Below are 21740 nucleotides of genomic sequence, written 5' to 3'. Positions count from 1 at the left end.
ATCCTTAAAAGATGCATAATGATGGTCTAAGTAACGTATTGACGGTAACTGAAAAAAATATTAAACTAATACAATTAACTTTTAATTGGATTGTTATATTTATTTGTTATTAAAACAATCATATTAATTTTGGCTTGACATGTTAACATGTGTGGTGACCCTAAAAATTTTATCATTAAACAAGTTGGTTTGCCAACCTTGCAACTTATTTATGTTTCATTTAACATGTTTATGGCTTGATTACAACTCGACAACATGTTTAGATAAATAGGTTAATGGGCCATATTTAAGTTATACGGTTTTAAGTGTGACCGGATTGTTGCAATCATATGCCAAAACTCAATATATATCATTATGGTTAGCTAATTGTGAAGTTACATGTTGTTGCAAAGCACATTGTACAAATATATCACTCTATGGTAGCTAGTTGTGGAAGTTGCACAACTTGCTTTCCGCACTTCGTCAAAATTCAAATCTGTCCAAGACCATATCGGGCAAGTTCTTAGAGTTTTAGCTTGCAGGGAAGACTTCCCATTATACTATATATTAAAGCAAAACTTGTTGCTACAGGGATTTTGAGGAGGTTCAATCAGTGGCTGCCATGTGGTAGCCACTAAGTTTCTTTTCTTTTGTTTAATATTTCGAAATCTGTTTTTGTTATTTAATATTTGAAAGCAACAATAGTAACAACAATGGAAACTTGCTGCTACTACAGGGATTTTGAGGAGGTCCAATCATTTGGCAGCCACTAAGTTTTTTTTTTTTTTAATATTTCGAAATCTATTTTAGTATTTAATATTTGTAAGCAACAATAGTAACAACAATGGAAGTTGGTGTGGTGTTAGTGTAGTCTTGTATCAACTGGTGGGTCAGGAGTTCAAACCTTGTTGCTCATAACTTGTTTTTTTTTCTTTTTTTTGTCAAATTTTGGGGTTTTTTTTAAATAAAAATAGATTTTTGTATTTATAAATTTTTTACTAAATCAAGTAATGGAAAAGTTGGTGTAGTGGTAAAGTTATTATAACGTACTATGTTTTATGTTTGTTTGAATCGTGTGACCAGCACGATTGTTGCAATGTGTGAGATAGACGATAAGCGTTGGTGTTAAACGTACACCAATTTGCCTAGTTAAACGTAGCACCATAAATGGAATGAACTTTTGTAACAATTAATAAATCGCACTCACTTTCTAGGTAAACAGAGAAACAACTACAATGAAGGTACACCGACGCAACCGCCCGCCTAGCCAAACGAAGAAACAACTACAACGAAGGTACAACGGCGCGACGCGCCAGGATAACACCTAGTTACTTGATCAAAGGATAATATTTCAATGTGGCTAGATCTATTCTTTCAAATTGGTCCTTTTTGGATTTCCATTGTGACATGGCTTACAGGTTGGCAATCCAAGTTTATCACACCATTGCTAAAACCGTGAACTTATAAAGAAAGGGATATGGGTTCGGTTTTGATCACCCAATTGAAGGATAGTCAGGGTCGGCGCCCGTGGGCCAACGAACAAAGCAAAGGCTTTAGGCCCACAATTAAGTAAGACCTCAATATCCAAAAATATAAACAAATTATATATAGATATATATTATAATAGGCAAAGTGAACCAAAAGTTGTGTATTGGTTTGGTGGGAAACTTTGTTGATGCTAAGCTATAGGTCATGTGTTTAGGACTTATAATAAGTTTTTTTTTTTATTTGCAATTGTCATGAAATGAAAAAGTTTAAGGGGAAGTTGTCCAGATGGATTCCATAAGGATGGACGTGGTGCGTTGAACACTAAGGCCTCTCCACTCGACGTAATCAGGATTTCTACTCAAACCCAACTAAGCCCTGAGGACACCTTCTGCTCGGAGGGCACAATCCAGCATTTCTTACAAAGTCTTACAACGGATGTGAGCTTAACAACCCTCGTGCCATGCCTAAGCCCTTACCTTCGCCCTATACCGAAAGATATTAGTTCATTGATCAATTACCACTTGATCCCCTAGGTAAAGGAATTTCTCTAAGGTGCCAAAGAGTCCCCTCTTAATAAGTAGGGCTTTGCTGGTCTTGCAAGCATGGATAGGACCGGTATTAGCAGAATAGATGGCTTCATAATCAGTAATTTGATGGTCTTCCGTAAAGACTTTCATGCGCACCTTCCTTCATAAGGACAGGTAACCTGGTAGATGAGTCACTCTCCGCTAACCTGGTAGGTGGGACTTGCTCTACTTCTCTATTTCATAACACTAGCCAACCAGCGTACCTCATTGTCACTTCACCCCTCTCCTTTCAGTCGAGTGTCAGCTCCTTAGCTTTGGTTTTAGGATTTAGGCCTCTATAATCGTTGAGTCGGCCCTGAGGATAGTTCAAGTGTCGTTGAATGTTATTAAACATTTGATCCACAAAGTCTTTGGTAACATTCCAAGGTGTTTTTGACTATCAAATACTTACATACTGTAGGAAACCGTTCGCGTATAAAAATAAAACATTTTTAATAAAATGATTACAATACAAGGAATCAAACCTATCTAGGAAAGCAAGTAAATTACAATACGAATTACACCGGAAAAAATCAAAATTACAATACAATTGAAATAAAATAATGCAAGAAAGGTGTAAAAAGAATGGTGTCGTAGTCTTTGTGGCCGAGGATCGTGTTTTACACGGGACCCTTAAAACAAATTCCGGGTCTCTCCCCGTTTTGTTTCCCAGGGTACAACGGCCTAAGCAATATGTACTGCCGGGGAGGGCTCTAGCACCCGAATAATACCTTAAAGAAAATGATGAAGAAGATCAAGAATGTTGGAATTTTTTTAAGGAGAAAGTTAAAGAAAACACAAGAGAGAATGTGTTAATTTTGTGTTTTTTTGTGTTTTTTGTATGTGTCAACAACCAATGAGCTCCCTTGGTATTTATACTAGTAGAAAGTTGAAACAATTCAACCATCATTAACCAAAACTTTAATTTTTTGACCAAATTAAAGGAATCATTAACCAAAACTTTAATTTTTTTGACCAAATTAAAGGACATTTTAATGGCTTTGACTAATTGACTAACAACCTTGAATAAAATAATTCAAAGTTTAAACATATTTTTTTTTTCACAAAATTTTCTAAAAATCCCCCACATGTGAAAACAAAATTTATTCGTTTCCACATATTTTCCAACATCCCCCACATGTGAAAACAAAACTCATTCATTTTCACATTGAGATCAATCCATACATGCAAGTTTCTTAGATTCAATTCAACGGTTGAGCATTGCAGGATAGATAGGTGTTACCCTTTGAACCTTCCTTTGTGAAGCATACTTAGTCTCCTAGCGGTGTGTAGACACGATGTCTTTGAACATACCCCCATTTGTGTAGACGACAATACACTTCACACAACACTCTCCCTGGTCTGGCCAACCCCTCACTGCCGTGTCCTATTATGGTCCTGGAACACTAGCCTGGTTCTGCGAGAGCTCTAGGATTTTTGCCCCAAAATCCATTCGAACCGACCCTAGTTCTCTCTCACATAGGTGATTCTCGCTCGAATCATTAAAAGCAATAGGTTTGTTGATTTCCAAAAATCATTAATATTTATTATGCTTATCCTTACAACATGTGTCACTGATTGGAATGGACTAGGATGCACGCGCACACAACGCCCTTTAGTTTGGTTTGGGTTACTCCCCCACAGTGACCATCCTTGGTTTCATGATTAAGTTGTCCTATTGAACCTAGATCTTGGGATCTCCAGTCAACTAGGTTAAGTTTCCCTCATGTCCCCTTTTCCCATGGGCTTTAGTCCCATTCTTTTTGACAACTTGTTAACTAACTCTTTGCTTAAGCCTTTTGTTAACGGGTCTGCAATGTTATCTTTTGACTTCACATAGTCAATTGTGATAACACCCGTTGTGAGTAGTTGTCGTACCGTGTTATGTCTACGTCGAATATGCCTTGATTTGCGGTTGTACATCACGCTATGGGCTCTACCAATCGCTGATTGACTGTCACAATGTATGCAAATAGCCGACAAAGGCTTTGGCCATATTGGAATATCTTCCATAAATTGACGTAGGCATTCCGCCTCTTCACCACATTTATCCAAGGCGATAAACTCCGATTCCATCGTGGATCTAGCTATAACCGTTTGCTTAGAAGACGTCCAAGCAATAGCCGCACCACCAAGTGTGAATACATATCCACTTGTTGATTTAGAATCTTTTATATCCGAAATCTAATTTGCATCACTGTTCCTTCGATCACAGCTGGATCTCGATTATAATGGAGTCCATAGTCTCTTGTGTATCTTAAGTACCTTAGAACCCATGTTATACTTTTCCAATGTTCCACGCTCGGATCACTAGTATATCTACTTAGCCTACTCACGTCATAAGCTAGATCGGGTCGAGTACATGTCATAAGATACATTAGACTACCAATAATTCTTGAGTACTCTAACTGAGCAACACCCTCGCCTCTATTTTTAGATAGATGGTGGGTCGTATCAATTGGAGTTGACGTGACACGCGTGCCATCCTTATTGAATTTCTCAAGAATTTTATCCACATAGTGAGATTGACTCAAGATAAGACCATTTTAGTTTCTAGTAATTTGAACCCCAAGAATCACATCCGCGAGACCCAAGTCTTTCATGTCAAACCTCACTTTCAACATATCTTTTGTATATTTAATCATAGTATCATTACTCCCAATGATAAGCATATCATCTTTATAAAGATATAAAATCACATAACCTCCTGGCGTGTCCTTCACATAGACACATTTGTCACACTCGTTTATTTTGAAACCATTGTCAAGCATGACATGATCAAACTTTAAGTGCCATTGTTTTGGAGCTTGCTTCAAACCATACAATGATTTGACTAGTTTACATACTTTGCCCTCTTTCCCTGGGGCGGAGAAACCCTCGGGTTGCTCCATGTAAATCTCTTCATCTAAATCGCCATTAAGAAATAAGGTTTTTACGTCCATTTGGTGAATTTCCAAATTTCGTAAGGCCACGATTGCAAGAACCAACCTTATTGAGGTTATTCGCGTGACCAGCGAGTAAGTATCAAAATAGTCTAGACCTTCTTTTTGTCTATACCCTTTGATCACTAACCTTGCCTTGTATTTATCAATACTTCCATCGGCTTTCATCTTCCTTTTGAATATCCAACGATATCCAAGGGGTTTACAACCCGACGGAAGATCTACTAACTCCCAAGTATGATTTTGCAATATAGAATCTATCTCGTTCTTAATTGCTTCTTTCCATTGAGGTGATTCCGCGTAGGTAACCGCCTCGTGGTAGGTATTAGGCTCACCCTCAACCATGTAGCTCACGAAATCAGGACTGAAGGATTTTTTAATCCTTAGTCTTTTGCTTCATCTAAGCTCACCTTCCTCAATTTCGGGTCGTTCATGTCTCTCATCATGAACAGTATCATCAATCGCTCTTGATGTACTTGCTTCATCAACCGCTCTTGGTGAACTCGCATGTGTTTTCCTTAAACAGGGAAACACATTTTCGAAAAAATCGTTGGTCCTCCACGCAACAATAGTGCCTTCATGTACATTGGGATTCTTGGACTCATGTACAAGAAACCTATGCACATTACTATGGTGTGCATATCCAATGAATATACAATCCATGGTTTTAGGTCCTATCGTTAGTGCCTTTGGTGGCGGAACCGTCACCTTGGCAAGGTACTCCCACACTCGAATGTATTTGTATAAAGGGTTTTTACCCTTTCATAACTCATACGGAGTCACATCCGTTTTCTTGCGGGCTATCTTATTCAAGATATAATTGGCCGAGAGAATAGCCTCCCCCCAAAAGTCATAGCTCACGCCCGAGCTAATCAACATGGCATTCATCATCTCTTTTAATGTACGGTTCTTTCGTTCCGCAATGCCATTTGATTGTGGAAAATAAGGTGGGGTACACTCATGTATTATGCCACTTTTTGCGCATATTTCCGCAAATGGTGAAACATATTCACCACCCCTATCACTTCGTAAAGTTTTTATTCTCCGTTTTTGTTGATTTTCAACCTCATATTTATACAAAATAAACTTGTCTATTACTTCATCCTTACTTTTAAGTAAGTATACATAGCAATACCGAGTACTATCATCAATGAACGTGATGAAATACTTATTTCCACCTCTTGTGGGAGTGGCTTTTAAATCGCACACATCGGTGTGGATTAAATCAAGGGGTTCGGTTATTCGTTGAACTGATTTGAAAGGCTTTCTCGTTAGTTTGGATTCAACACATGTTTCGCATTTATATTTTGAATCGATTTTAAAACATGGAATGCTATTTAATTTAATTAAAAGTCGAATTGAATTAAAATTTACATGTCCTAGTCTACCATGCCAAACACAAGAATTAGAATTTGACGACTCAATCATGTAAATAGAAGTTGCAATTTTTTTCATAGAATTTTTGACAACAGTTACATTCAATTTGAACATAGCATTGTCGGCATAACCCTTGCCGACAAATATTCCATTTTTCGATAAAATAAATTTATCCGATTCAGTCACCAAGTGAAATCCGTGCTTGTTGAGCATCCATCCCGAGACAAGATTCTTGCGAATCTCGGGAACATAGAGAACTTTGGTCAACGTGATCTCCTTGCCAGAAGTTCACTTCAAGACCACATCGCCTTCTCCCATGATGTCCGCAGTCGCTTTATTCCCCATGTAAAGCTTCTGGTCACCCGCCGCTTCTTTGAAATTCTTAAAGAGTTGTTTGTCGCCGCAAACATGGCGGGTTGCGCCGGTGTCAACGTACCACCCTTTGGGAGCGTCTCCCACAACATTGACTTCCTCGATGAAAGCCGCTTCCTCGGTAATCATCACCACGAGAGGAGTGCCATCCTCGTCCACCAAATGCGTGCGCTCGCGCTTCGGTTTCTTGCACTGGTTCGCCCGGTGCCCCATCTTGTTACAGTTGTAACATGGTCCTTGGATAGGTGGAGGCTTCTTTTTGACAGCCCCTTTCTTCACACCAAGGTCCACTTTCGCTTTCCCTTTGTTACCTTTGCCTTTGCCCTTGTTGCCCCCTTTGGAGGATTGACCGTACTCGACTAAGTTAGCCTTAGCGGAAACATCCACTGGGCTACCTTTTTGAGCTCTCTTATTGTCTTCTTCTATCCGAAGTCGAAGAATAAGATCATCAATGGTCATCTCCTTTCGCCTGTGTTTAAGATAATTCTTAAACTCAACCCAACTAGGAGGCAATTTTTCAATCATCACTGCCACTTGAAATGTCTCACTAAGTGTCATTCCCTCAGCAAAGATGTCGTGAAGTATAACTTGCAACTCTTGAACTTGACTAATTACAGTCTTAGAGTCAACCATTTTATAGTCCAAGAAACGGGCGAAAACAAATTTCTTTGTTCCCGCATCCTCCATTTTGTACTTTTTGTCTAAAGACTCCCATAATTCTTTGGCAGACTTTATTGAAAAGTACACGTTATACAACGCGTCAACTAAACCGTTTAACACATAGTTTCGACATAAGAATTCCGAATGCTTCCACGCATCTACCGCACTCAAAGTTTGAGCGTTGGTCTCCCCCTCCGCGTTAGTGGCTAGGGGAGTGGATTATGTCAAAAACCTCGCAAGGTTCAAGGTGGTCAAACAGAAGAACATCTTCTGTTGCCACCATTTAAAGTGCAAACCCGAGAACTTCTTGGGTTTTTCAGCGTGATTAGCCATGGTAGTCGCTCCTACCATAACGGACAAAAGCGTACCGGTAACCTTGCTCGATGACGGTGATGCCATTTTTTTTTGAAAAATAAACTATGCTAAGTTAGTTTTTCGGAAATATTAATAGTGGTCGCTCCCACTAAATTAAAGTTACGCAAAACTTTTTAACCCGAACTCTCGAATTAACCCACCAAAGGTGTTCTAAGTCCAACTTTGAAGGGACCAAACAATAGGTTTTTCCAAGAGTTTAGCGTTAAAAAATCCGAATTGTAACCGGTTTCCGTTTCTACAAAGTCGCTCCTTTGAATAGAAACGAAAAAAAAATGTTTTTTAAAAGCACAACTGTGTGAAACAAAACTAGTTTGAGTCACACGAGAATGTTTTGAATACACGAACGGTGATTTTTAAAAAATTGATTTAAGATTGTAGGAAACCGTTCGCGTATAAAAAATAAAACACTTTTAATAAAATGATTACAATACAAGGAATCAAACCTATCTAGGAAAGCAAGTAAATTACAATACGAATTACACCGGAAAAAATCAAAATTACAATACAATTGAAATAAAATAATGCAAGAAAGGTGTAGAAGAAGAATGGTGTCGTAGTTTTTGTGGCCGAAGATCGTGTTTTACACGGGGCCCTTAAAACAAATTCCGGGTCTCTCCCCGTTTTGTTTCCCAGGGTACAACGACCTAAGCAATATGTACTGCCGGGAAGGGCTCTAGCACCCGAATAGTACCTTAAAGAAAATAATGAAGATGATCAAGAATGTTGGAATTTTTTTAAGGAGAAAGTTGGAGAAAACACTAGAGAGAATGTGTTAATTTTGTGTTTTTTGTATGTGTCAACAACCAAGAAGCTCCCTTGGTATTTATACTAGTAGAGAGTTGAAACAATTCAACCATCATTAACTAAAACTTTAATATTTTCACCAAATTAAAGGAACCATTAACCAAAATATTAATTTTTTTTACCAAATTAAAGGACATTTTAACGCCCTGCTTGCGGTGCGCGCATATAATGTATATATGTGTGAACCCTCGGGTGGGCAAAAGTAAAATTGCACTAATTTTGACGTTATTTTACTAATCTCGTGAAAATAACGTTAAAAGTGGCGGAAGGTTAATCAGGCATCATGTGGTGGCGTTAATAGCCGAAAGACAAGGGCACATGCACCGATCAGCCGGTGTCCCGATGATTGAGTGCTATGTGCCTTATGTCCAAGGCTTGATGCAAAACTACTATCGAGCCGGGGGTCTCACCGGAAGCAGCCTCTCTATCCCTATGGGATAGAGGTAAGGCTGTCTACATCTTACCCTCTTCAGACCCTACCATAGCATTGCTATTGGTGGGATATACTGAGTACGATGATGATGATGATGATGAAAGGACATTTTAATGGCTTTGACTAATTGACTAACAACCTTGAATAAAATAATTCAAAGTTTAAACATATATATTTTTTTTTCACAAAAATTTTCGAAACACATACATCACATATAACACTAGAAGAAGGTTGTTCATCCATCTTTGATCTTGACAACTTTTGATTGGAGTATTCATATGATATATTTGAAGGTTTTAAAGAGGACAAACACATAGGTTAAAGAAAATGAGCTCAACTCGTGGAGATGATTTATGATGTAAAATCATCAAAGCAACTTATGGGCCTAATAGTGGTTTTTCTTTATCGCATTAACTGGTGTTAGAAAAGATGTATGAGATGGGCCGGGCCGGGCCGGGCCGGGCCGGGCTGTGTATTTTAACTATAATAAATTATAGCTTAGCTATAAACTGCCTATAATTTTCTGGGAGTTTGGGGTGTGCGACTTCACAGAATATGATTTCCTTGGGACTGGGTGCCTTTCAAGTTTTATCTATGGGAGTGTGAACAAGCTAAGTGCTGATGAATTATTGTATATTTCTTTGTTAAAAGCTTAACTCGAGTTGAGCTTAAGTGAGCTCGAGCCAAAATATCTTGCGTTAAGATTAATTAATAGATTTGTAACTTTAAGCGGGTAAATTGTTTATATTTATATAATGTTATTCATATAAATTATAAAATCATAAAGTATTATTATATGCATTAATATGATAAAAAAATTAATGCATAATAATAATAATAATTAGGGTTAGTACTATAAAAAAATATTTTTCATGAAAACTCTCATCAATCCAATTTCCTTAATAGTAAAGTCCCTACATACGTAAGTGGATGTCCATATATTGTGAGTGGATTTAAATGAATTTGCTTGCTTTTCTAAAAAAGTTTTATATGAAAAAAAATAAAAGAAAGTTAATAATATTACAGAAGAGTTGTGGGTTTGATGAAAAGGAAAGATGGACTTATTCGTGTGAACCCATTTTTAAATGGACACATCTCTTTCATTAGAACTTGCTAAACGTAACGTTTCAGTCTTCAGGTACCCCACAATCATATGCCTCATATTAAATAGTTAGCATTTAACAAGGAAAAACAAAATATAATGACATACATCTATTATTTTGTTTTATCTTTTGTTACTATTAATAGTTACTTTTGTTTGTGTACATAAATGAAAATAAATATTGAATTTTTAGTTTCATAATCTTACAAGGGTCGTCTCGGGCATGTACGGGCCGCCGTACAAAACACTCTCCCCGATGCCCCACAATTGTTGAAGAAGTTATATATGTGTTTTATATATATATATTAACTTTTTATAAAACAAAAGCTATAAAATGACTCCGTGGTATAATAGAAAGAGTCTTGGTCTATAAAACCATCGGCGGCTATCACCACCCTTCATGGGGTTTAACACTTTTCCGATCATCACCTCAAATACCTTTATTAGTATGCCTTTCTTCATCCCCCCCCCCCCCGGTTTTTTTTTTCTCTTTTTCATCAGCAACTTTCATTGACTAAATTAGGGTTTTGGGTTAGTGAGGGTTTAAAGAAAACATATTGACAAACAAGTAAATAGACGATTTTGGATGAAAAATCAACAAATAGTCGCTGATGGAATGCAATATGGTGAGCAATGGTGGAGAAGTTGGCCACTGGTGATGGCGGTGAGTGGTGGAGGAGGTGGCTGGTTGGGTGGTGGTGGTAGACTGATAGGAGGAGGTTAGGGTTTTTTACAATAAAGAGGAAGTGGGTGTGGAAACCATATTTTTTAATTATTTAATGATTAAAAAATATCATGCCAGTAATAATACTAATGGAGTTAGTATCTCAGTAGTTTAGAAGTGTCAAAAGAAAATAAGTGCAACTTTGAAAGTGATGGTAAACAACTTATTAGTCATGAGTGTTTCCGACCAATGTGTGAAAGTTGAGATTATTTATATTTAATAACCTTTTTATTTATAAATTTGTTAATAGTGTATTCAACATAATCCATAAGTTTATGTAATTTTATTTATAACTTCTTAAAAAAGTTCAATTCTATAATGATTTAGTGTGTACTTGTTTCCACTTGACCTATTTTTTACCTACTCTATTTTCGCTCTCGAAAGCAAGCTTCTTTAAAAAAAGTGTGGAATGTGGATTACTAAAGTTTGTTTTATAGTTTTATTTATTAAGCTATACTTTGTGCATGAAAAGTTAATCTGGTTGTTTTCTTCAAATGATTTACTATGTTTTGGTTTTCCAATTTAATTTTCCAAAAAATGTTCCGAGTAGTTGGTTATTAATAAGGTTAATGTCATGGAGGTCCTTGTCCTATTGTATGTGGTTATGGTGTATTTACGGTACCCCCACCAAAACGCCACTTCAAGTTGACGATTGACTCGTACAACTTTCTTCTTCTTTTTTTATTTTTATTTTTTATTTTTATTTATGTTCATAACCAATAAACAATACTGATTATTTTTTAACACAAATTGCATATTTATTAGAAGGACAACAAAGGGAATCTGAAATACACCAAAATTGTGTTTTTTTATTATGTAATGAATATATTCATTTTATGCAATGATGTAATATACCGAGAGTTAAATCTATGGCAAAAACTTGCCAACCAAATTGAAAAGACAAATATGGAAAGAAAACTCGGTAAACACACCATCATGAATCTAATTTAGATTTGTTGCAACAAACAAAACATTTTCAAGCAAGCAATACACGTTTGATTAGTAGCTCGTGTCTCGTGGGGGTCATGAAGAAGAAATAAGTTTTAAGAGAGCTTGTGGAAATAGCTTAATTGGTAGAGCATAGGCGTCTGTTTTCAGTTTGTAAATGTATGCAAGATAAACATACACAAAGACAACATTAATTATTGTAACACTTTATGTGGGGCGGGATATTGAATTTTGAAATGAAAGATGTTTAAAAAGATATAACTAATAACTAAATACCTATAAAGCATTTTGGCACTTTGGTTGCGAATAATATCAGAGATCTCTATTGTTAAAACATGTTTTGTTTTGTTCAAACAAATTGGTAGATAATAGAGTCGACTGCATAAAAAAGGTTCGTAGCCACTCATCTGTTATGTAGGAAGGTGATGAGGCCCTTGCAAAAGACAATGAGTTTCTGAGTAGCATTTCTAACACCTATGAAATCAATTCGGATCGGATTCAGAACGGATAGGAACACCCCTAACTCGGATCGGATCGGATTTAGGATAGGGTCATAAAATTTTCAAATTCAAACATTCTAAGCAAATTAAACCGAATAATTAGTTATTCGATCGATGAACACCCCTAGCCCTAAGAGCATGCCTAACAGCATCTCTAATTCTCTATTTCTATAATTACATTAAAAAACACTACATTTGCTCTGTCATTTTCAATTAAATAATATTTTTTATACTTTTATTATTAACTTTTCTATTTCCTCCACTTACATCCAGTTTAAAAAAAACATTAAAAAATTATAAATGATAAACAATGTTTTTTCAAGTTTACTCATAAACAAAAGCTTCCATATCTCTTTCACTCACAACCACTGAGCATTCCCAATGTGATTCTCCAAATTTTGTGAGGGGGTTCTTCATTTTTTAGAGATGGTTTAAAGTGGTTGTGAGAGAAGTAGAGAGAAAATATTGTTGTTCATGGTTAAATTTAGGGAAACAAACTGTTTATCTCTATAATTTTTTAATGTTTTTGAAAGTGGTTGTGAGTGAATGAGAGAGAAAAAGTAATGATAAAAGTATAAAAAAGTAGTATTTAATTGAAAATGAAAGAGAAAATATGATTTTTTTAGTGTAATTATAGAGATGAAGATGGAGAATGGACTGAAAATGCTCTAACTACTCTATATAAGAGCATTCCCAACCCATTCCCTACCCTATATCCATATATATCATATAATTACACTAAAAATAACTGTTTTTTCTTTCTCCTGTTTAATTAAATAATACTTTTTATACCTTTATCATTATCTTTTCTCTTTCCTCCACTCACAACCACTTTTAAAAAATATTAAAAAATTATACGGTATGAACAATGAATCCCCAAATTTAACTTTCACCTATAATATTTTCTCTCTCCTCTACTCACAACCACTCATAACCATACCATATAATTTACAAATTCCCCATACAAAAAGATAGGGAATGGGCTGAGAATGCTCTAATATAGAGAACCCACTCACAATAATATAAAGAACCTGTTGGGATTTCTCTAAGAGCATTCCCAGCAACATCTCTATCTTCATTTTTATAATTACATTAAAAAATACTATATTTTCTCTCTTCTGTTCAATTAAAAAAAATACTTTTTTATACTTTTATCATTATTTTTTCTATCTCCTTCACTCACAACCAATTTCGAAAACGTTAAAAAAATATATAGGATGAACAGTGTTTCTCCAAATTTACTCATGATCAAACGTTTCTTTATATTATCCACTCACAACCACTTAGAGCATTCACATCCAATCTCCTATCTTCAAATCCAAAATTACACTAAAAATCACTACATTTTCTCTCTCATTTTCAATTAAATAATACTATTTTATACATTTATTAATATATTTTTTCCCTTCTTCACTCACAACAACTTTCAATAAATATTAAAAAAATTATATGTGTTACAGAAACTTTTCAAATATATAGAAAAATCACTGCATTATCTCTTTCCTCCACTCAAAACATCCTAAACCGCTCTTTATATTATCAAAACCTTCCTCACAAAATTTGATGGATTGAATGAGAATGCTTTTACAACTACTCGATATAATATAGAGAACTCACTCACAATAATATGGAGTAGCTGTTGAGAATGCTCTAAGAGCATATTCCCAGTAGTTTATAATTATACTAAAAATCACTATCTTTTTTATAAATTTGAAAATTATATTATTTTTTATACTTTTATTATTATATTTTATCTATTTTCCACTCACATCCACTTTAAAAGTACATTAAAAATTATAGAGGATGAACACTGGATCTCCAAATGTACTTATGAACAGTAACATTTTACAACTACTTACACTTACAATTACTCCATACACCGAGAACTAACTTACAATTACTCCATACACCGAGAACTAACTTACATAAATATAGTAAATCTGTAGTAGATCCTCTATCTATATTTCTACAATTTTACATTAATAATCACTATTTTTTTCCAATTAAATAATATTCTTTATCACTATATTTTTCTCTCATTTACTCACAACTTTCATCGCATTGTCGTACTTTCGGACGAGTGTTTACAAACATTGGCTTAGGTGAGGGTTTTTCCTGTTTGAATGCGAGTACATCCGGATGTGATGAATTTTGCCGGTAATTATTTGAAGGATACGTTGGCCATTAGAAAAGATATTAAATGAAAGTGTTTATATTTCGCTATAGTGTTTTTTCTAAGTTAATAAAATACTATTAATTTGAAAGAAAACCTTTTTACTAAATATAGAAAGGTTTTTCAACAAAAATTTCTTTAAAAACGAATGATTTGATTACTTATTGACTAATTGGAAATTATTAAATAGGGTCAAACGTTAAATAAGTAAATATAAGTCAGAGGATTATTTGAAGGAAAAATTCTCAAAATAAACATTTATGAAAACAAATTTCTATTTTTAGGTATCATTTGCAAGAAATTACAGAAATAGTTATTATAAACTAGTCGTGACGAGTAATTTGTAGAACCAATTAGAACTTGCCACGTGTCCTTAAATTACTAATCGTAACGAGCACGATCACTAATCATTTACTCGTCACGACTAAATAAGTTTCATGCCTCGTAATCGACGGCCACGAGTAATTCATAAGTCCTTTAGTCGCGACGAGTAGATTATAAGGTTAAGCTAGTCGCGACGAGTTAACTACTAATAAACTACTCGTGTGGGGAACGTAAACCGGGTAAACTAGTCGTCACGACTAAAGGACTTACGAATTACTCGTGGGCGTTGATTACGAGACCAAAACTTATTTAGTCGTGACGAGTAAATGATTAGTGAACATGCTCGTTACGGTTAGTTTAAGGACACTTGGCAAGTTCTAATTGATTCTACAAACTACTCGTCACGACTAGTTTATAATACCTATTTCTGAAATTTCTTCTAAATAGTACCTAAAACTAGAAATTTGTCTTCATAAATACTTATTTTGAAAATTTTTCATTATTTAATATTTGATTAACTTAAAAAGTGTTTTCTTAATATTCAAACAGGAATTAAATTCAGACAATGACAAAGATTGACCTGCTTCCAGTAGTAAAAACAACCACAACCAGATCTACATCTACTACACAAACATGTTATTGTACATTTGTACTTGTACTACACATTCACATTCCCAATACTACCCTCATCGTCCGGCACTACAATATCTCCCAACTAAAACATAAAAAAAAAATATTATTATACATTATTATATAATCCTCGTTTGCTTCATCGTTTTCCTCAAAGATGTTCCGCCACTTGTTCTTCCTCTCTCTCCTCCTCGTACTCGTTCTCTCCGCCTCCGCCCACGGCGGCGGCGCCGACGACGACGGTGACGATTCCGGCGAAAAACCCGACCTCCGGTCAAGATCTTTAATCCTGGTTAAGATATGGTGTCTAATAATAATATTCTTTGCCACGTTTATTGGAGGCGTGTCTCCTTATTTCTTGAAATGGAATGATGGGTTATTGGTGTTGGGTACTCAGTTTGCCGGTGGTGTGTTTCTTGGCACGGCTATGATGCATTTTTTGAGTGATGCTAATGAGACGTTTGAGGAGTTGACTTCAGTTGAATACCCTTTTGCGTTTATGTTGGCTTGTGGTGGTTATTTGCTTACTATGCTTGCTGATGGTGTTATTGCGTATGTGTATGGGAAGCAGAATAGTTCTGATGATGATGTTGAAGATCAAGGTATGTTTTTTTCAATTATTTTTTGGTGATTGAATTAGTTGATTGATATTGATTAGAATATTGAGATATTTTTGTTTCTGTTTTACTGACCAATTTTAGTTGGTTTGTTGGTAATAAAATATCTTGCTTTCTAAGCAATGATTATTGATTTTCAAGAAACAACAAATAAACAAAGGGTTTGTTGTTGGCGTTTATTCCTTTAAAATGATCTTGGTAGTTTAATTATGTTTGTTTGTTACTTGTATGCATATACGGTTGACGTACGAACATAAATTAACATCTATATATAAAAAATAAGTTTACTTTTTTCGGTTCCTCTTCTTTATTTAATAATATAATAAGTTTGTTATCCGTTTGTTATTCTTAATTATAAATTATATTAGTATCATCTACTTTTTCTGTTTATGTTGTAAATAAGTTTGTTTTCCTTTTGTTTCAAATATAAAAATAACAAAGTTATAAATCTATGTTATTAACTAACGAACATTTAATTTATTTCACCCGCATGATACTCTTTTTTTTTTACCATAGTAGAGAAATGGAAATAAGAATATAGAGTTGAGCTAACATCAATGAAAGTAAATGAAAAATCAATCTATTGGCTAACAAACTAAAATAACTACACTAAATTGTAATTGGTGGAATTGCAATTTCATAAAATTTAAATTGTAACTTACCTAAACGTTTTTTAGTACGCATATAATAGAACTAACTACAAACATGCACTAACGAACACAAACAAACTTTTTGTCAAACGATTCATTGAGCATTCCGTTCGATTTTCATGTTTACAAACAACATATAATAAAACGTGGGTCGTTGTTAACAGGGGAAAACAGGAACGGAAAAGACGAACACACCCATCCAAAGATCGGAATAACATCAGCTTCATCACTGGGAGACAGCATTCTACTATAGTAGCATTATGTTTCCATTCTGTGTTCGAAGGAATCGCAATTGGAATCGCAGATTCCAAAGCCGATGCATGGAAAGCTCTATGGACCATATCCCTCCACAAGATCTTCGCAGCAATCGCAATGGGAATCGCTCTTCTAAGAATGATTCCAGACCGTCCGTTCTTATCATGCGTATCATACGCCTTTGCATTCGGGATTTCAAGTCCCATTGGAGTTGCAATTGGAATAATAATCGATGCCACGACCCAAGGTCGGGTTGCTGACTGGATATTTGCAATATCAATGGGGATAGCTTGTGGGGTGTTTATATACGTGTCGATTAATCATTTGTTACGAGGTTATCAAGCGCAAAAGCCGGGGGTTGTAGATGCTCCTCATTTTAAGTTGTTGGCTGTGACGTTGGGGCTTGGTGTCATTGCTGTTGTAATGATCTGGGATACCTGATTTGATTCTAGGTTTTTTTTTTTTTTTTTTTGTTATTTATTGTTTTGGACATGAAGGTGTACAAGTTTAAGATTACAGGTGTATTGTAAAGAAACATAGTTTTGACGAGATCTATAAAAAAGGTATTGGTTGTTTTTGTTTACAACAAGGTTAAAAGAACAATAAGCCGGCAATCAAAAGTACAAAACCACTAAAAGGTTTTTTTTTTTTTTATTGAAAAAGAAAAATGATGCTTTTCTGCAAAGGTCCGTCGACTTCCAAAACAACTCTAGGCTTTTTTTTCCCGAGCTTTAACGACTCAAGGCATCTGATAGTTGAAATTATTAAAAGTAACTATTATATAAATATATGTTTAAGTGCAGTTGGAAGAATCTTTACGCAAACATGTGGCAAGTGTGGGTTTGAAGTAACATGATCCAGAGCATCCGGTTCATTAAGTTGGTCCGGCCCGAATGTTACTTTTATTTATAAATATGATTGTTTAGATTTTTTTATTGGTTAGTTGATAATTTTAATAAAGAAATTGTAAGCTTTAAGCTTTGTTGACCGAATCATTCGGTTCGAATCGTTTGAATGAAATCATTGTGTTCTTGAGCCATTTGATTGCTAGTCGAACTGCATCAGGTGGTATCAGAGCTTCTGGTTCTCAAATGGCTCGACGTGGAGGTAAATACTTGTTTTATCGTAGAGTCGCCAACAGAGGCAATGATATAAGTGTTGTCTATTCACGTGCTCGTGGTGAAGATCGAATTCCTACTCGCAGAGTCGCCGACCGAGGCAGCGGTGGAGTATGTTCCGACCCACGGGATCTTAAGAAGATCAAACGACTCCGACAACGAGTACGTGATCTTGAAGAGATCAAACGGCTCCAAAATCGAGTCCGTGATCTCGAGTTACAACGGGAGATGCGCAAGGCGGAAACCGAGTCGAGCACCGTCGTCTGGGACGAAGGTGGCGACGGAGAGCAGCATCCGTTTGGCGTTCACACACCCTGGTTCTACGAACCGATAAATCAATATTGTTCATCGGTAGATCCCGTTTTATATGACGACGTGATTGATTTCCTTGGATATGAGTATTCGGAAGGAGTATCATTACGGTGATGATTTTATCTATGCATCTCAGCCCATATATGACAAGTATGGAGACGAGGAAGAATGTACGGTTGTTAAAGATGGTGATGTTCCTAAGGTGTTAGGTGGTTCGATGGCTCCTGCTGGGTCTCATTATCCATCCATGGTAAGTCCTACCAACTTTATGATAATATGGGAATTCAAATGGAAGGCGATTTGACTAAGCCTAATGTGGTGGAAACTAAAAAAAGAACAGGTTATCAAGTAATTGGAAAATCTTGTGTTATTTGCATTATGAATCCGGCTAATAATTATGGTGATTTGACTTTTGTTAATGCTGTGGGTGATAAATGTGGTAATCCCCGTGGGAAGCATGCATATTTGGTAAGGCTAAGGGGTGTGGGGCTTCAGCGCGGGCGCGAGAGCCCCTCCGCTCGCGCCCCCAGGCGCGAGCACCACACCACCGAGGCGCGAGAGGGGCGCGAGAGGGGCGCGAGCACGGGAACCAAGGCGGGCGCAAGGCAGGTCGCGGGAAGGCTGAGGCGTAAAGGGACGTGGGAATGCGTGAAAGAGCCGTTGGGAGGAGAAATGAGCCGTTGGGCTTGGATTTTTTTATTCTTATAAAATCTGTTTTCCTATATATAAACATAAACCAATTACAAAACCCAAAATCACATACCACACCCAAAATCACATAAAACAATTACCACAACTTCAAAAAAAACCCAAAATCAACCCATCTTCCAAACCTTTTTTAAAAACATGGCTGGAAATTGGTACCCAAACCTAGATTCAGGTTATAGTTACGACGATTTATGGTCGTCACCAGACCAATCGATGTTTTTTCGGGGTCGCAAGAAACATCCGGCTTTCAACCATCCAACATACAACCGTCTCCTAACTTTGTTGTTCCGGAGACACAAGAATCACACGGTGAGGCTACGGGACAAAGAAGACGCGCCCACCGGAAAAAACAAGTTGCAACGGACGGGTCGGGACCGGCTTCGACTCCGAGGACGAAACGGAAAACCACTCCGTGGTCATCGGATGAGAAGGAAGCCTTGTGTCGGGCTTGGATAGTCATTTCTGAGGATCGGCGTTGCGGTAATTGTTTTAACGTTTTTAAAAATGATTTTTAATAAAAAAGTTAAATAAAAAAGTTAACTGGAAATCTAATTTAATTATTCATTTTGCAGCCGACTACCAAAAGAGCAAGGTCTTTTGGACAAAGGTTAGGGAGACGTTCTATTCGCTCGTTGGGAGTACAGAGCGGAACGCCGATATGATTTCGGGTCGGTGGTCCGAAATCAGAAAATTTGTCGGCTTGTTTACTAATCTTTTCAACAGGAACGCCGGTCGTATGAGACCAAGTGGCAGTGATGATTTGGCGGTTTACAATTTCACTGTCGAAGAGTGGAAGCAGGAGTGTCTGCGGAGGTATGGGACGGTGAAGACGTGGGACGATGTAAAGTTGTGGGAGAGGTTGAAAAGGTGTTCCAAGTGGGTTGAGCTGGTGGCGCCGGACCATGATGCGGAAGTAGGGCCGAAACGGACTAAAACTAGTTCGTCTGGAGCGTACAGCACTTCTGCCGCGTCGGATTGCCGCGTTGGATTCGACCTAAACATCGCGGGGGAGGAAAAGTCTTCACCGCCGAGGAGGCGGCCATTGGGACGGAACGCCAAGGGGAAAAAACCGGCTGAGGGGGGAGCCGTAAACATCGTCGATCTTGTTGAATCCCTCAATAAATTCAACAAAACCATGGAGGTGGTCTCTAATGACAAAAAGAAAAAAAGTCGAATGAGAGATTTGGACTTCCTTACAAGAGACTTCAGTAACCTAAATCCGGTCGATCAAATGCTGATGGAAAAGCAAAAGGAACGTATCCGAAAGAGGTTGATCGAAGAAGACCAAGCCGAAGAATAAGAATAATGTTTTTTTAGTACTTTAATTTTTATTTTATTTTTAGATATTAATGTTTTTTTTTAATGTGTGTTTTTTTTAATAATTTATGAGTTTTTTTTAATAATACGTTTTTTGAATATATTTATAAAAAAATAAAAAAAAAACCGCTGGAGCCCCTGCTTGCGCCCCTCCACACCAGGGCCAGGGGCTCCAGCGGGGGCTCCAACACCCATCTTATCCAGTTTCTCTCTCTGCCACACTTCACAATATTATTGGCTGGAGCCCCCACTCGCGCCCCCATTGGAGCCCCCCACACCCCTCAGCCTAATTGGAAGAGATAATTCCAAGGATAAGAAGATTGAAAATGATGAGTATGTTGAAAACTTATTTGACAAGTTGAATCAAATGATGGGCCACGAAAAGGTTTTATTAGTTGTAAATGTGTGAGCCCAAAATTGATAGCAATCGAGAATCGGTTCAGCCATCCCTTCGACCCATGTGGTAATGTTTCAGAGTGTGGCGAAACGATCATTGAAGGTGAACTATCTAGTGAGCTCATGGCAATGATACTGAATAAGAATCGGGTCGATCTTCTGTTTGATTCGGGTGGCTTTTGTTCGAAGGCAAAACTCGAGGACGAGTTTTTTTTTCAAAGATGGGGAGTATGATTCAGATTATCTCTTTATTTGAATTATTTTAATATCTTTTATTATTTTTGTGTTTATCTAGTTTTCATGTTTCTCTTTTCATGTATTAGTATAAATAGGGTTGAAGGTTGTTAAGTTTTTAATAGTTTTTGATTTAGTTTGATTATAAGAACATTTTTCTAGGAACTTCGGTTCAATTTATTGTCTTTTGATTAATCATGAGTCTCTTGAACCATTTGATTGCTAGTCGAACTCCATCAGGTGGTATCAGAGCTCATGGTTGTTCAAATGGCTCTGCGTGAAGGCAAGTGTTTTCTTGTTCGAAGAGTCGCCAACCGAGGCATCGACAAGAACACTGGTGGTTCACGTGCTCATGAAGAGGGATTCAACTATGTTCGTAGAACCGCCGACCGAGGCAACGACGGATCAGCAACCTTACGCCGAAATATGCTACGGTTGTAGATGGAGTACTGGTGAGTATGGCCCCCAATCATAGGGGTTTGATGACTGCTCAGCGACCTTACGCCGGCAGTGTGATAAGGTCTACATCTAAGCCGAGTTGTTTGCCCAAAGATCCTATAGTTTTGGCATTTCAAGTTGGAAAGGATTTTAAAATTCAAGTAAACGAGAATGGTTTGAATATTGAAACAAAGTTTCGGAATTGATTATGGAATCTTTTATTCAAATTGATATTGAGATCGATTTTACCAAAGATAGGAATTATTTACCCATTAAATATGATTATACGTGTGCCATG

The 21740-nt window shown here is 36.7% G+C and overlaps 1 pseudogene across 1 annotated transcript; it reads left to right on the top strand.

Moving 5' to 3' along the window:
- The first annotated feature begins 15554 nt into the window (after positions 1–15554).
- LOC143554282 (zinc transporter 11-like) lies at positions 15555–17502 on the top strand (annotated as a pseudogene). The gene is made up of 2 exons (XR_013138985.1): positions 15555–15999; positions 16829–17502. The product of XR_013138985.1 is annotated as a zinc transporter 11-like (transcript).
- Positions 17503–21740: the final 4238 nt, after the last annotated feature.

This window comes from Bidens hawaiensis, unplaced genomic scaffold (assembly GCF_021521415.1).
Source record: "Bidens hawaiensis isolate Kalapana, Puna unplaced genomic scaffold, B.hawaiensis_p1.1 tig00017575_1, whole genome shotgun sequence".
Lineage (NCBI taxonomy): Eukaryota > Viridiplantae > Streptophyta > Magnoliopsida > Asterales > Asteraceae > Bidens > Bidens hawaiensis.
This window is presented reverse-complemented; position numbering and strand designations above follow the sequence as displayed.